The sequence below is a fragment of the Numida meleagris genome, chromosome 2 (genome assembly GCF_002078875.1).
Source record: "Numida meleagris isolate 19003 breed g44 Domestic line chromosome 2, NumMel1.0, whole genome shotgun sequence".
Taxonomy (NCBI): domain Eukaryota; kingdom Metazoa; phylum Chordata; class Aves; order Galliformes; family Numididae; genus Numida; species Numida meleagris.
The window spans coordinates 92,148,085-92,163,404 of record NC_034410.1 but is presented as its reverse complement, the minus strand read 5'-3'; positions in this window follow the sequence as shown (position 1 = coordinate 92,163,404).

Genomic DNA, 15,320 nt, shown 5'->3' with positions numbered 1-15,320 from the left:
GAAAGGGCTGGCAAGGCAGTGGCTGACGTACATAACTGGATTGCTTTATTTGAGGGCCCAGTGTATTATCTATGATTTCTGATGCCGGATGTATCAGCTACCACGTATATTTTCCCCTTTATAAACAAATTCTAGTTATATGATTTAAAATCAATACATCCTAAATGTTATTAAAATATCAACTGTTTTAGTTTGCATCACGACAATTCTTTACTGTTTTCTGATAATTTAGTGTGTTGTTTAGTGCATTTCATAAAGGCAACTTGTTCTAAAGGGAGCTCTTTCTGTAGTTTATTGCTTATATAATACTAAATATCTCAAGATGGTCTACAGTTCTAGAAAACAGTAATTCTTGAGAACTGTTGAATTGTCATGGACATTACCCTTTCCTGCTAATACTAATGCTGTATGATACTACCATTTTGGCCAATTTTATGACATTCTTGTTTTCATTGTGATGTAACTGTAATTAAATTGCCAAGTGTAGGTCAAAATAGAAAATAGTTCCTCTTAAAACACTGATGGGGCAATTGTTTTAATATTTAGTTTCACATTAATATATGGAATAATAAACACCTTGGGTCACATTTATAGAACTGAAAACAATTTTGGATATTATTACTGTTATTTAATGATAATAGTATCTTCAGATAATATGATAGTCGTTTGCCTCAGAAAGTGAGTTTCCCAGACTCAAGTCATCCACAGAGTCATATTCACAGGTCTGGCCACTAACCAACCATTGCACTTACTTGATGGTCTCTGAGTTACAGTAGAAAAGAGCTAGTGCTGACTGCCTACCACTTAATACTTTTCTCCAATAGTTAGAATTAAGAACTAAAAAATGGCCCCAAATATAAAGGAAGTAAGATTCTGTTTCCATTCTGTCTTTTTAAGAATCTACCAAGTTTCTCAAAATTATGGTTCTAATCACACACATAAGAGTCACACACATAAGAGGCAGCCTGCTGCCAAGACAAGGGGCCTGAATCCTGTAAACATTAAATATTCACACAATTGCATCAGGCAGAAAGGACAAAGGAAAAAATCTCTGAGGTGAGTATTCTTGTGTAAACTGTAGCCTGTTTTGAGTAGGGTACAACTTCTAAGAAGAAAGATAGCAGTACTCTTATAACAGTGATTTTACTCAAGAAGCAGCTGGAATTGTATATTTTGTTGTCAACTTTTTTAGCTTTTGAACAGATCTTGTAAATACAATAGTCATGTGATGAAATATTTGACTCTGGGAGTTAGATGTTCTTGATCTCATGTTCAAGTGGAAGAAATAAAAAATATTAAATACTTCAGATTAATTTACAGATCAGTGTATTAGAAACAAAACTTTTATTTAAGATCTATTGTCATAACAGTGCACACACTATTCCAAGACCGTTTAACTGTCTGATCCAGCTCAGAAATCTTGCCAAATATTGAGACTCTTACATTGTTCACAGTACTGCCCAAGAGCATTCAGACAATTGCAGATTTTGCAGATGTCATGATGTCACATTTGTGGGCAATGAGGAGCCACGTGACTTTCTGCTGTCTCCACAACCAGCAGCTGAGAAATATGCGGTAAATCAAATCACTGAGAATTACTGTGCCTGTATAAAAGCATGCAGTAACAAATGTAACAACAACAATAGTTAGAAGACAACAAATTGTGTCACAGGACACTCCGTTTCCAAGATGGTGTCTGAAAGTCTAGGAAGTTCTTGGGAAAAATAGTAGAGATAAGATCTATTTAAATGGTAATCCATAAATCAAGTCTTAATCTGAAATTCATGCATATACAGTTTTGAAATTGTATTCAAGTTAGAAATAAGAAATATCTTGATAATTTTGAGGATCTTGATGACAGAAATTATACATAATCTATGAGGGCTGCTCTGAGAGTAATGCCTCCTATTTTATTATGTTGGCTCACAATGTCAGAGGTGGATGTTGGCAGTATGGCAGTACTTCTACTATGGCAGACCTTCTCACCAATATTCCATTAAATTTTGTTGCTGTGCAACAGATGGCAGCAGAGGGGCAGTCTGAAAAGCTTGCACCGAGTTCCTCCATGTGGAAAAAATGGCACTCAGTGACATTCATTGATGTTTGCTGAACATTTATGGAGACCATGCTGTGGATGTGAGCACAGTGAGGCGATGGGTGGTGTGTTTCAGCAGTGGTGACAGTGACAGTGTGCCACCTACACTGGTGCAGATTTTTACGAGTGTGGTATGCAGGCTCTTGTTCACTGTTGGTGAAAATTCATAGCTACTGATGTTGACTGTGTGGAAAATAGCATTTTGTAGCCAAGAACATTGCTCTATCAAACAGTGCTGCTGTGCTCTTTGTATCTGTTTGTAGTTTCCATGAAAATAATTAGGAGACATTACTTTCAGAGAGACCTATGTGTATTTTATTCAGTTGTGGCAGGAAACTCTTCTGTATGTGCCCTTTACACAAACCAACTGGTCGTTAAATATATATATATATTCTTAAGGAAACACATAACATTAAATTAAAAATTGAATTTTCATCTCTTTCACTGGAGTCTCAATCAAAATAAACTCAGTCATCGACTGTTAGCAAGTTCTTGCTAAAACTTTTTCAGTTATTCGAACCTGTGATTTGGTGCTGTCAAGTATCATAATGCAAGTCTAGTATTAGATAACTAAACTGCAGCTGGAAAAACATGCCTCCAATGGAACCCTACTCACTCTCTCCTCTTCAACTGCAGCAAAAAATGTAAGTGTTCAAGTTTTGGTAGGATGTTCTTGACAAACAGAAATAACGGAGTTATTGTTTATCACCTCCCCAGCTGGATTTCACAGGGTTCTCGCAGCACATGTGCTTAGTCCACACTTAAAACTATAAAGGGCAAAATGTTCCCCCAGTATTACTAATTAAACAGTAATGAAAACCAAAACAACTTTGAACAGGTGGTGCAGGTCCTCCATTACTTATAGTCTTTTGTGCTCCAGAAAGCAGAACTGCCAGTCCCGTTGGTTCACCTCTACATGGGCCCTGCCTGAGGTCTGGGCACAGCCTGAGGCCCAGCTCAGAAGGAGCTCTGCCCAACATACTTTCTTGGAGACATCTGAATTCCTGCTTTCTCACAGTGGGAGAAAAATGTATGCCTCAGTCCAAAAGCAGATTCTCATAGTTTGCCTGTATTCCCACTCAGCCTTTTATCTTTGTCTGAATTGCTAAAAATTTTAGACAGTTGGCTTGTTTTGAACGTCAATTCTTATAGTTTTTTTTTGATCCCATAAGCACATTTTTTTAAAGCATGTTAGCAAAGTCACCTGTAATCTTTGTGAGAGTTCTAGTGCGTGCAAGAAACCAATTTTCCATCCAAAACTGTTATGCCCTTAAAGACAGGCATTTTTCCAAATATCTTGAGAACATTTTTTCAGAAGTCAATTTGAAAATGTAACCATATGTATGCCTTCACCTAGTCTTATTTTCTTAGCAGACAAAAATAAGTTTTCAATAACTGTAACCCTGCTAAGTCAGGGTAGCTGACAAGCAATGAGGAAGATAGTTCATATTCTGACTCCAGAGTTGTCTGTCGATCCGATTGTTAGCAATTACTGATATACAGATGAGAAGGGCCATGGTCCATTTTCAGGTAGCTGAAAGCAGCGAGTTCATCTTCTGACATGTGTCACCTGGGAGAATAAATGAGACACTGATGGAGAACCACCTAGCTTGGCTACCAACTTGTCATTTCACAGTTTTTTTCTGGTCATAATTTCATTTGGTGAATAAACTAAATATAAAACACAGATACTTAAGTAATATTTGGTCGTGTGTTAAAATACTCATGCTTTGGTGTTAGCATTATTTAAAAACAAAACAAACATCAATGTTTCTCCAGCACTGTGGGTTTATTTGCTCCAAAAGTAATGCTTCCTATTTATTTCCATGGAAACTACAACAGATACAAAGAGCATAACAGCACCGTTTGATAGAGGAAATTCTCATCTACAAAACATGATTTTTCAACATAGTCAACACCATTAGAAATGCATTTTCGTCAACAATGAACAGAAGCCTGCATGCCGTGCTTGGAGGTGACACACTGTTGCTGTCATCACTGCTAAAAAGCATCACCCACAGCCTCACTGTACTCACATCCACAGTTTGGTCTCCATAAATGTTCAGAGAGAGTCAATGAATGTCACTGTATGCAATTTTTTCCACTTGGAGGAATTCAGTGACACAACTTTGCTTCATCCACACATCCATGTCAGGTGCCATTTTGTCAGACTGCCCCTCTGCTGCAATCGGTTGCACAGCAGCAAAATGTAATGGAATATTGGTGGGAAGGTTCAACTTCTACTGCCATGCCATCCACATCCAACATCCTTCCGATGTCACGGGCAAACATAATAGAAGGCATTACTTTTGGAGTAGGTTTTATATATATAGGTATGTGTAAAGTACACAGGAAAATTTTCACAAAAACTCCCTTCTCCTCTCTCTGATTTCCACCTAATTTTTCCTCTGATTTTGCCGGGGTTACCTGGCACAAATTACCTTAGAGTTTAAGGCACTTTTAAGAGGTGTTAATATTCTGAAGCATTAAAATATGATAAGCATTCTGCCATTATCAATGAGTGACTTTTGGTTGGTTTTCAAAGTATAAATGAGAAAAAAAATTGAAATGCCTGGCAACTCCTTTTTCTGGTTTCATATAAGAAAAGCTTATTAATAGCATCTTAAAGACACCAGATATATGACACATGCTGGGCTAAAAATATTTGTATTGAGTTCTGAAATCCTAATCTACCTTCTAGCAAATTTTACGCAAGATATATATATATATTTGGATTTAACTGTGAAAATTAAAAGGTGCTTTAATTTTCTTTTTTTTTTTTTTTCACCGAAAGGCTGTTTATTAGTAGTATCTAAACATTCCAGAGCTTTATTTCTAGTGAAGAAAAATACAGTTTTCAAAATAAATGATATCATGGTGTGTGGTAGGATTGCTACCACTGTTTCATTGGACAATGTTTCTGTTCTTCAATCTACAGGACAGAAATCTGTGTTTCTTAATGTAACGATATCTTTTAAGGTTTCACCCTTTTTTTTTTCCAATTTAAATTCTATGTGTTGAATGTAGGCCATAGCAAAGACTATAGCATAGGGCCAGATAGCCCCATGTACCTTCCAATTCTCACTTGTCAAAGACAAAGAGTAGCCCTGTATCCATCTATTGCTCTTTTCACTGACTAAAGGAAGAAGATATATACTTATCTCTATGAAGCAATTTATTATAGTAGTATTCCTTGAAAATATCTCTTGGTCTGCACTAAGCAAATGTTCTTATCTGATACTGAATGAAACCTGGGTTAGACAGCTAAATCAGAGGTCCAGGCAGCCTAAAGCAGTTCAGCAGTTTTTTGAATAAGGCTCTATCTGAAGAATGTGAAGATTGTTTCCAGTGCCAGCTCATCTCTCTTTACAATTTAATTAGCTCTGCAATTAGAAAATAACTAATTCAATTAAGAATCCATTTGAGCTGTGTGACCCTTTCAGAAAGCAGCATGTGGATTCTCTGTTGCTAGTACTAGATAATCATTTGTCCAATACAAAACACAAATCACTTTGTTAGGTCTAAATCTTTTCATCCTCTCAAGTCAGAGAATCTGTTACTGATTCACAGTTTAGTAAAAATATAACTGAGGGTTTGTACCACCTCACTGTGTATGAATTAAACAACATTTAGCTGGTGATGTTTCAAAATCAGATGCTTGGTCCCAGACTGCGCCTCCCCAGATTCCTCGTTTAGCTCCAAACCATCCATTTAACCATCAGAAAGCTATATCATTGCACAGACATCTCTCAGCACAATGACAAGCTGTTGGATAACATTTCTCCGTAAGTGTGTGCATAGGAATGAGGATAAAAAATAGCATAGTCTTCTGTTTCCTTATTTTACTATTTTTAGAATTTGATGTGTTTCATCAGGACTTGTCAGAAGTGATGACAGAAACCTCATTAGCAGCCAGCAGTAGCTGTGACGCTGCTTAAGCAGTGATGCTGTTCATGCACAGATGTCCACAGATCAGGGTGGATATAAAGAGTGTGTGAGCATCTCTCCATAAGCATCCACTGAGTCTGCCTTCCCTGCACAGCAGAGAGCATCACGGGGAACTGTTATTGATGTGCAGCTCTTCTTCCTTACTGCTAGCCTGAGGTAACAATTACAATCTAACCCCAACATACTACCCAGTATGTTGTATGCTCTAAGATGCCATAATCTGGCTCTGTTTCACCTGCAAAATATTGCTGTCTGAGGACCAACTGCAGGCTCACTACTTTGTGTTTGTAGACACCCTCTGCTCTACATACTGTTTATAATGTGTGACAACTAATGAAAAGAGAGTTAATTTATTTTATTTATCTAATTTTAGTTTAATTTGGTTTGGTTTAGCTTAGTTTAGTTTGTAATTTCTGTTTTTAAAGGAAATGTTCTAAAAACGGAAGAGATGTAGGCCATTCCTCTGGGCAACTTGAGCCACTGTACAAGAGACAAGTAATGATGACCATTTTTTTTCTTTGCCCTGACGACTGAAATACAATAGAAGCACAACCTTGGAAAGTGAAAAACTCTCTGAGATATACAATAGATAGAAGACTGATTAAGCAGTGACTCCAGGAGCTATGCAGAAGCAGAGGAATCTTCATCCACTTCTACTTGGCCACTATGTGAGGGCCACTTAAAACAGTGTTCTCAATGAGAAGGAAATTGTCCCTGGAAGACATTTTTCAGATCTCATATATTAAGTCAGTGATCATAATGAATTCATGCTGCAACCTTTCAAAATAACATTTCCAAACACTTAGTTTATGCTCTGGAACTTGCTAGTGTCCTTTTTCTACACCCAGCCATCACTGCCTCAAGAGAAAGTAATGTCTAGAACCCCTGGTAAAGAGCAGAACACAATTTACTTATAGTCTGTAGGTCAGAAGGAAAACTGATTTCCTGCATGTCCCCTTGAGGAGCGTTAAGGTAAAATTTAATGAAGTTAATGACTTCACTGGCGAAGTAACTCTCTTAAGACAAATAACTAAAGAAAACAATGCATGACCTGTCACTCTCAAAAAAGAGGACAGAACATTTATCTCTTCAAAGGCTGTAGATTGTTTACAAAATATCTTTTTAACCATGTAATGATGGCTTAGGACTCAGAGTTATTGGTAGCTAAGAGAACTAGATACCCCATTCCTATTAACAGCAATAGAAACAGGACATTCAGTGTTGCTAGGCAGTTTTGCAACAACCACATCTAGAAATTACAAATTAAAGAGAAAAAAGTATAGAAAGTTCTCCAGATTTGCATCACAGGGAAGAATGTTCTGTGCTGTGTTTGTGAAGGCTTTATTTAGCCTGCATTTGTTGTTTCAAATTATTGCTTACTTTTGCCTTGCGTAATTATTGTGAACTCTTTTTTTACTTAATAAGTAATAGACTAAAGGTTAATCTTGTTTTTCTATAATCCATTTTGCATGTTTACATTTTCATTCCTGACAGACAATAAACTCATTATTCCCAACTTAGATTCTAGCACCCCTTATACATTTATCCATGGGTGGCATGGTTTTTGTCTCAAACTTTCTTTCCTGATAAAATTTCTATGTACATTCAGTTTTTTAAATTTACTTAATACCTCAATTTTTGCAATCTTTTACTTCTCTGAAAAAGTTTGTTTTTTTTCAGTGTGATCTAGAAACAGTAGTACATAAAACCTAAATACTCCTGACACTGTTACTGGTTGTACACAGAGGTTGAAACTGTGGTCTGGGTGATTTTGGCTGACTTAAGTTGTAGTCAAGTCAAAGGGTAATTTTCAGTTGTTGTCAAATCACCAACTTAAGATGTATTTTTTGATTATTTTTCAAAAAGAACTCATTTCTTTACACTCAAGAATTTAAGTTCTCTCCTAACCATTTTGCCATCCATTTGGAAAAAAAGGAAATGCCAAATTGTAATATTAAACACTAGGATTTGTGACAGAGGGAGCCAACTCAACACTAGCAGAGTTAAGAAGACTCAACACTACTCAGTCCCCTCTCAGTTCTATTCCATATTTTATTCAGATCAAGTGAGAGAAGATTTTTGCAATGTTTTACAAATAATTTTTATATTTTCCAGATCTGAGGTACTATATGATAAAAGTTCATGCTGAAATTGTTTGATAATTGCCAACTCCAAAAAAATGAAGCTTAATGTGATGACCCTGAGATAACCCTAACTATTCTGCTGCTTTTAAGACAAAATGAAAAATTACATTAAAATATACAGTCACACTTAAAATTCCTTCCGAGAAAATGAGCAGTAATTCACTACTGAAGAAATTCCACTGACTTCATAAGCTGTTTAAGTGTTAGTACTCTGTGAAAGAATGCCAATAGAAATCCAAGAAGATCCTGTTACTTAAATATTTCATCAGAAGTTATTTGTTATTGATGCGACAGTTTTCATAGTTAGCACAGCAAGCTACTTCATCCAGCAGCAATAAAATGTCTTTTTCTAGCAGAGATTCTCTCCTCATATGTGAAGGATATTTCAATAAAACATACAGGTGTGAAGGCACACACACCTGCACCCAGTCATAGGCATTTTTCAGTTGCAAACCTCCCTTTACTCTCCACTCTAAAGTCTGGCTTTTTGTTAAACCATCTTTCTCTATTTTTTCGGCTTTTTAAAATAATTATCTTCATAGTTCCCTTTGGAACATCGTTGGGACATTCGTTGAGAAGAGTCAAATGCAGCTGCAGACTGAGACAGGAGTTTGATGGGGAGGAAGTGTGCAAGGATGCCATGGAGTGAGGCACAACGAGGTGATCACAGCCTTGCACACAGTCCTGTAAATTAAGGAAGCCTAAGGCTCAGTTTATAGTTGGACAATTCAGGAAGCAGTTGTATCTCCTAAGCTCTCAACAGTATTACACAATTATCTTGGTATTTGAGGGAGTATCAAAACTTCCTCTTTAGATGAAGCACTCCACATCGGGCAAAGCTGTAAATAGATTATCAGGTCTAGATAGGATGCTCATCCAGATGTAGATCAGGTGCGATAAATCCTTTGTTTGTATTCTTCCAGTCCACAAATAGTGTTTTTCTCTCTCTGTTAATCTTTGTTTAATCTGAGATCTTAACATTGCAAAATTTTGACTTTCGAAGATTCTAAATAGTTTTGAAGTTTCAGGTTCCACTTGAAAATTAGAGGTCTCTAAAGAAGACACTCGTTCTTTTGATAGCAGATGAGTCAGAGAACAACATAGACATGGGCTTCTTGCCTGTAAACTTATATTAATAGAACTTCCTTGTTTGAGAAAATTGTTCGTAACTTCAAAAGAGATACTGGCCCAGTTACAGTAAACACTCCTAAGTGCCCGGATATTACTAGTTTTGGAAAGAAAAGGTATTGAGATCAGAGACAATTCAGCTTAGTAGTGCAGTAGAAGAGTTGCAATGAACAATGCAGCATTTCATGATGCTGAAGTGCACTTTAGTGCTTATTTTTGGCAAATGAAATAGAAACAATTATTGTAAAATGTGGAAAGATACAATAAGGTGCTTTGGGTTCCCAGATAAGTGATCTCTATGGACTTTTAGTTTGGCTAGAATTATGGGATAATGAAAACAAAAATTAAATACCCTATTAAGGAATTATGAGCAATCTAATCTTAACTAACAGATAGAAAATATCTGCACTTAAATTTCTAACGACTGTTTGCATTCAAAGGAACAGATCAGATTTTAAGACGCTCTCATTCTTGGCTGGGGTAGAGGTGACTAAAGGAAAAAAAATTACAGATTTATATATTACCAAAGCACTGAAGTAGCTTTGTAATTTCATGGAGGGCTTTATCCCCATGTATCAATGAAATCAATGGGACTGTGGCTCATAACACTGCACCAGCTGGCCTGGTATGGACATTACATCTAAGAAACAGGAGGAACAGGTAAATATAGATTCAAGCATACCCAGAATTACTCCACTTTCTTATATTATTGGTCAGATATTAGTAAAAAGTCAAACAGACCAAGACTAATGCTCCCTTTGACATTAAAAAAAAATAGTAATAGTCTCTTTTGTCTCCAGTCAAACTTTTCAAGCCAAGAAAAGGGGAGATAAAAACAGTGTTACGAAGGAGATTGGTTATTTGACTTTCAGCAAAGACATATTATCCATCCTCAACTACGTATTACATATTATACATGTATGTATATAAAGACAATAGAACATATGGACAGGAAGAACTAGGAATGCAGAGAAAGTTATCTTTAATCATTATCTTATGGATCTTATGTTATGCCAAATTTCTCCATTTCCCACATACACATATCAGTATACAAAAATACAATAATGAAATTTTAGATTTTTTTTCTATAATGTTAACCACATAAAACAGATAATTTTTACATGAAAATATCCATAATTGAAACCCCGGAGACAAATGCTTCAAACAAGTTTGGTTCGGAATTCATTAATTTCTGTATAATGCAAATATATTTTGTAAACAACATCACAAAAAAAAATATGCAAATTACAAACAGAACAAATTTATAAGACCAAACAGCATATCTCTTTGCCATTACTGGATTGTTCTTTGCACTCACCAGTACAGTCCACATTATTATCATTAAAAAAGAGATTAACATGTACTGTATCCTCACTACTACAGATTTATTATTTAAATGGATCTGTCAAGCCTAAAACTTTTGCTGTTTTAGGTAAATTCTAAAGTGACTAGTGCCCTCCTCCCTGTTTAACTCCCTGCCCTCCTCTCCAAATTAACACAGCTTACAGAAGCATCTTTGGGGGATAGCACATACACTTTCTAAGGATTCTGACACTTGACAGCAACTGCCTGCACCAAAAATACCCCACGGGATATGCTACACTGAAGTCAATAAATGCTGTTAATTCAGCCATATTTATTGCCCTTAAAATATGCCCTGTATGAAAATTATACATATAGAGGTTGAAATCAACCTGCTTTACAATATAAAACTTTTATTTTTCCTTGGGTTTTTAACTTTTTTCAAACCCTCTGATAAACTGTATTCACATAATTTCTTTCTTTTCCTCTGCCAGCATCTCTCTGTTACTGCTTGGTTATGAGATTCTCATTCTTGTAGTGGCTTGATTCACTTATTTTTAGATATTTGTTAATGCCAACAGATAAGGACAACTGGGGAAAATTTGATGCTAACTTCTTGTTCCTTTCTTTGCATCTTTGTCCAGTGGTTATTTGCATACATTGTGATATAACTTGGGTCACAACAATGACTGTCCTGAATAGTGTGTTGCAGGAAATTTACATGAATAACAATGAGAAGCAATGAAGGCTCACAAATGGCTTTGTTTGTTAATTTGTAATGTAGAGGTCAGATATAATGGAATCTGACCTTTGAGGGTAAGAGGAATTGCCCATATGCTGTTCCCAGATCCAGAAACAAAAGCTCTACACATGAAGTGAATCTATTGTTAAACTGCTGTTACATGAAAAACACTTGATTCTTTATTTGTTTATTCTGCAAGCCATTTTCTCAAAACTTGGTTACATTTGTGCAAATTGTAACCGAGATCTGCTCTAACTTGGGAGCTTTGTCTCAGCTGAGATAAAAAAAAATGACCAAGTTGTTACAGGAAATTCCAATTGTTTTTTTTTTCTTTTTTTTTTCAGAAGCTGGAAGTCAAGAACGCAAAATGTCATTTATCCAAGATAAAATTAGAGCATTACAAAGGCAATAATGATTCATTTGCTTTCTTCAAGGAATAAAATTCAGCACTGTTTCATCAGACATGTATACTTTCATTGGTGTAATTTCAATAATGGAGTAAAGGTAAGATTGCCTATTGAATTTATTAATATATTTGGAAAAAGTACAGCTTCATAGAATTGTCTACTTTTCTACAGACAGGCTTTGTGAAAATATTTTTTCAGTTTGAATAAATATTAATTGGAAGCCTGAAGATCAAAATAAATCAGAGCCAAGCGGTGGCAGTTTATGGACATACAGATATGAACATCAGATTATATTATGGCTAGTAAAATAACTATTATTATCAAACTGTATCAATATTGAAGAAAAGACAAATGCATTTCAAATGTTTTACAAAGCTAATTATAAGCTAATTAACACTAAACTTTACTGAGTCACTTAGCATTCAAGAGAAATCTAATGAAGAATCATTCAAATACTTGTGAACTTGATAGTGTATGCTAAATTTGCTATTCTTGATTGTGTGGAGTAGCTAAGTTGCTTAATTTTGTTACATTGTCTTTGAAATAGGTGTGTTTTTTTTTAATTATTATTATTATTTTGAATGATCACTATTATATACTCCTAAACAATATACATGCTATTATTGTGATTGTTAGGAAGGAATCAGTGGTTCTAAAAAAATGGAGTTGGAATATCAAAACTTATAAAATCACATCATCAAATTTTAACATGGTTGATTTATTCCTTATCTTTTTTTTTTTTTTTTTCAGAATATGTGAAAGAAAATACTATTTAGACCACTGTCTATATAATTTTATAGATTTTATTTTTTATTTAATTTAAGAAGTCCAGACCTCTGTTTCTGTACCGGGCTTTATTTTATACATTATTAGTACAGAGATTCCCCATGGTATTTTGCTTCAATTTTGAATCATGCGTGTTAATGCAAGTGGACACTTCTTTCCTTAGTATATTTTCTACAGGGAATATAAACTGTACAAGTAAAGAGAGAGAAAACTTGTTACATCTGCCCAACATTTGGATCCCTTGATATGAAAAATGATTCTTTTCCAAGAAGCTTTTACATTTAATTTAAATTTATGGAGGATTATAATAGGGAAGTTCTACCTCAGTCTAATGTGCAAAATTCGATTGGGCAAATATGGACAACTAGCAGTCAGTTTGACACAGACATCAAGTAAACCAGTGTTTAATAATGAAAACAGTACCTGGATCATAGATAAAGACATTCCAGGAGAAGGTTCCTTACAGAATGCTCAGGCAGGTGCATAATAGTCAATGGAATTACACATGAAATTAATCCACTGCTATTTCTAATTAGGTTGCTCAACGGTCCTAAGAGGCAGGTAAGGGAGATGAATTATTTTACATATGTGCAATGGAAAGCAACCTGGTTAAAGACAAAGGCAGACTCAGACTCAGTCTGAATGGGAGGATGGCACAGCCTCGTGGCTTCTTCTCTGCCACAAGAAATGGGCACACTTGCACCATGGCAGATGGAGATGTGGCTAGAACATCGTGTTGGTCTTTTGTACCTCATCACAGGCAGCATTTTAATCATAGAATCATAGAATCACCAAGGCTGGAAAAGACCTACAAGATCATCCAGGCCAACTGTCCACCTATCACCGATGAGTACCTTCAAATGAGAAGCACCTGTTTGAGTAATTATCCTTGATTTCCCTAGGTTTGATTTTCAGGTGTTAAGCACCTCTTGTCTTCAGCTAAGGTTGGAGAGCTCAGGGGTCTCTTGAGGCCCTTTCATAAACATTTCAATCCAAAGATTGCAATGCCCAAAATGAGGAGTCATTTCTGGAGGTAAGGTAACTTCTGTGTTAAGAGACAGAGCTTCTAGGGAAATTAGCAGTTTCTAGATGTGCATGTTTCTATTTTTTTCAGCATTCCATGGAAATCATTTACATTTTCAAAATATGAACTTTATTTCAATAACTTGCAACATTCGTAATGTGTAGCACAGTACTGAGATGTCAGATAAAGCAGCACGCAGAGCTCAACTGGGATTTTAGATATCTCAAAGAGCAGAAAGCTATTTTTACTAGCTTCCAAATGTCAGTGTCATTATCAAAATAATACTTAGATGTAACTGTGGGCTTTCACAAATGTGGGGAAATTCGATTTTTCTTCTTTTAGGAAGCTATCTGCCATATTTATGTGACCCTAAAAAAAGCAATATAAACAGTTGCTATGTTTGTTTCTGTATTTATTCTCACCCAAATTATATGAAGGAAAACATAACTGAAGGACGCTGAAAGTATCTGATTGTGGTGGAATTTTTTCAATAAAATGTGTGACAATTAAAGTAGAAGCATTATATGGTTACATGGTATCTTTGAGAAAAGATAAGCATAGATAAATAAGGTCAAAACTCACACCAATTTTCAGTAGAACAAAGCATGGCGTTGTATTCTAAATACTGAAGGAACCTGTTCAACTTACAGATTATTTTTTGGGATTCTTCCAAACCCTATTCTCAGTTTATGTAATTGGCACTTCATCAGTGTGGCAAACAAGAAAGTTTTTGGAAGTTAATATCCTAGTACTGCAAAATACTTTTTTCAACCATTTTCCAGTGATGGAGGAGAAGAGTAGATACATAAGAGAGCCTGAAGCTTTTGCTTTCTGGTAGCATTTAGCCATCAGTGCATCCTGACCTGGTCACCAAACATCAGACTGCAACAGTGAGTTGTTAAACACCCTACCAAACACTATGTTGTTAGAAGATAAGGCTAATAGAAGATGTAATAACTTCTACTGAGTTACTGGAACCATCATCCATGAAATCATGGAATTGATGAAATCGTCCATGTGATGACACATAATTTCATTTTGCAGGCTGGATGTCACTTATTTTATGTTATATTAGGTGATACAGCAACCTGTAGAACTCTACGATCCATACTTCTGAAAATATGGAAGAACACCTAATGTTTCCACCATTTTTTGAAGCTAGCAAAAGCTTTTGAATATACAAAGAACTTTAATAAGCTTTTTAATGTTGAGTTGCCAGACAAGATGTCACTTCAGTGCAACAATTTCATCTGGCCATTTGGAGAAGACATGAGAAATTTTGATAAGAAAAACAAGAAAAAGCTATGAAGCGGCCTTCTAATATGATGGTCTCTGGGTAAATAGAAATTGCCAACTCAGCCAAAATTTCTGTTCTGTGTTCCTGTGCCTAATGGTATTGGTAAGTATTCCTCCTGACTTTCCTTTTTTAATCAGATGTGCTTTCTCCAGATGCCACTCCTCACAATGCTCAATGTAGAATGATCTCTGAAATGAAAACCTCTGCTCTGTGCTGATCACTGTGCAATGAGAGAATACGGCAACAAACTCACCAGAATCCAGACAAAGCAACTCGCTTCACAACACTGTGTAGTCTAACAGAAAGTAACCTCGGACAGAGAGCAGGCTGAGAATGCAGAATGTTTTCTCTTCTAGTACCATCTCGATCATTTTACAAGAAGCTTTCTGGCTATGAAATTTTCCAATAATATATTCACAGTTTCGCACAACCTGCTTTCTTTTGTTG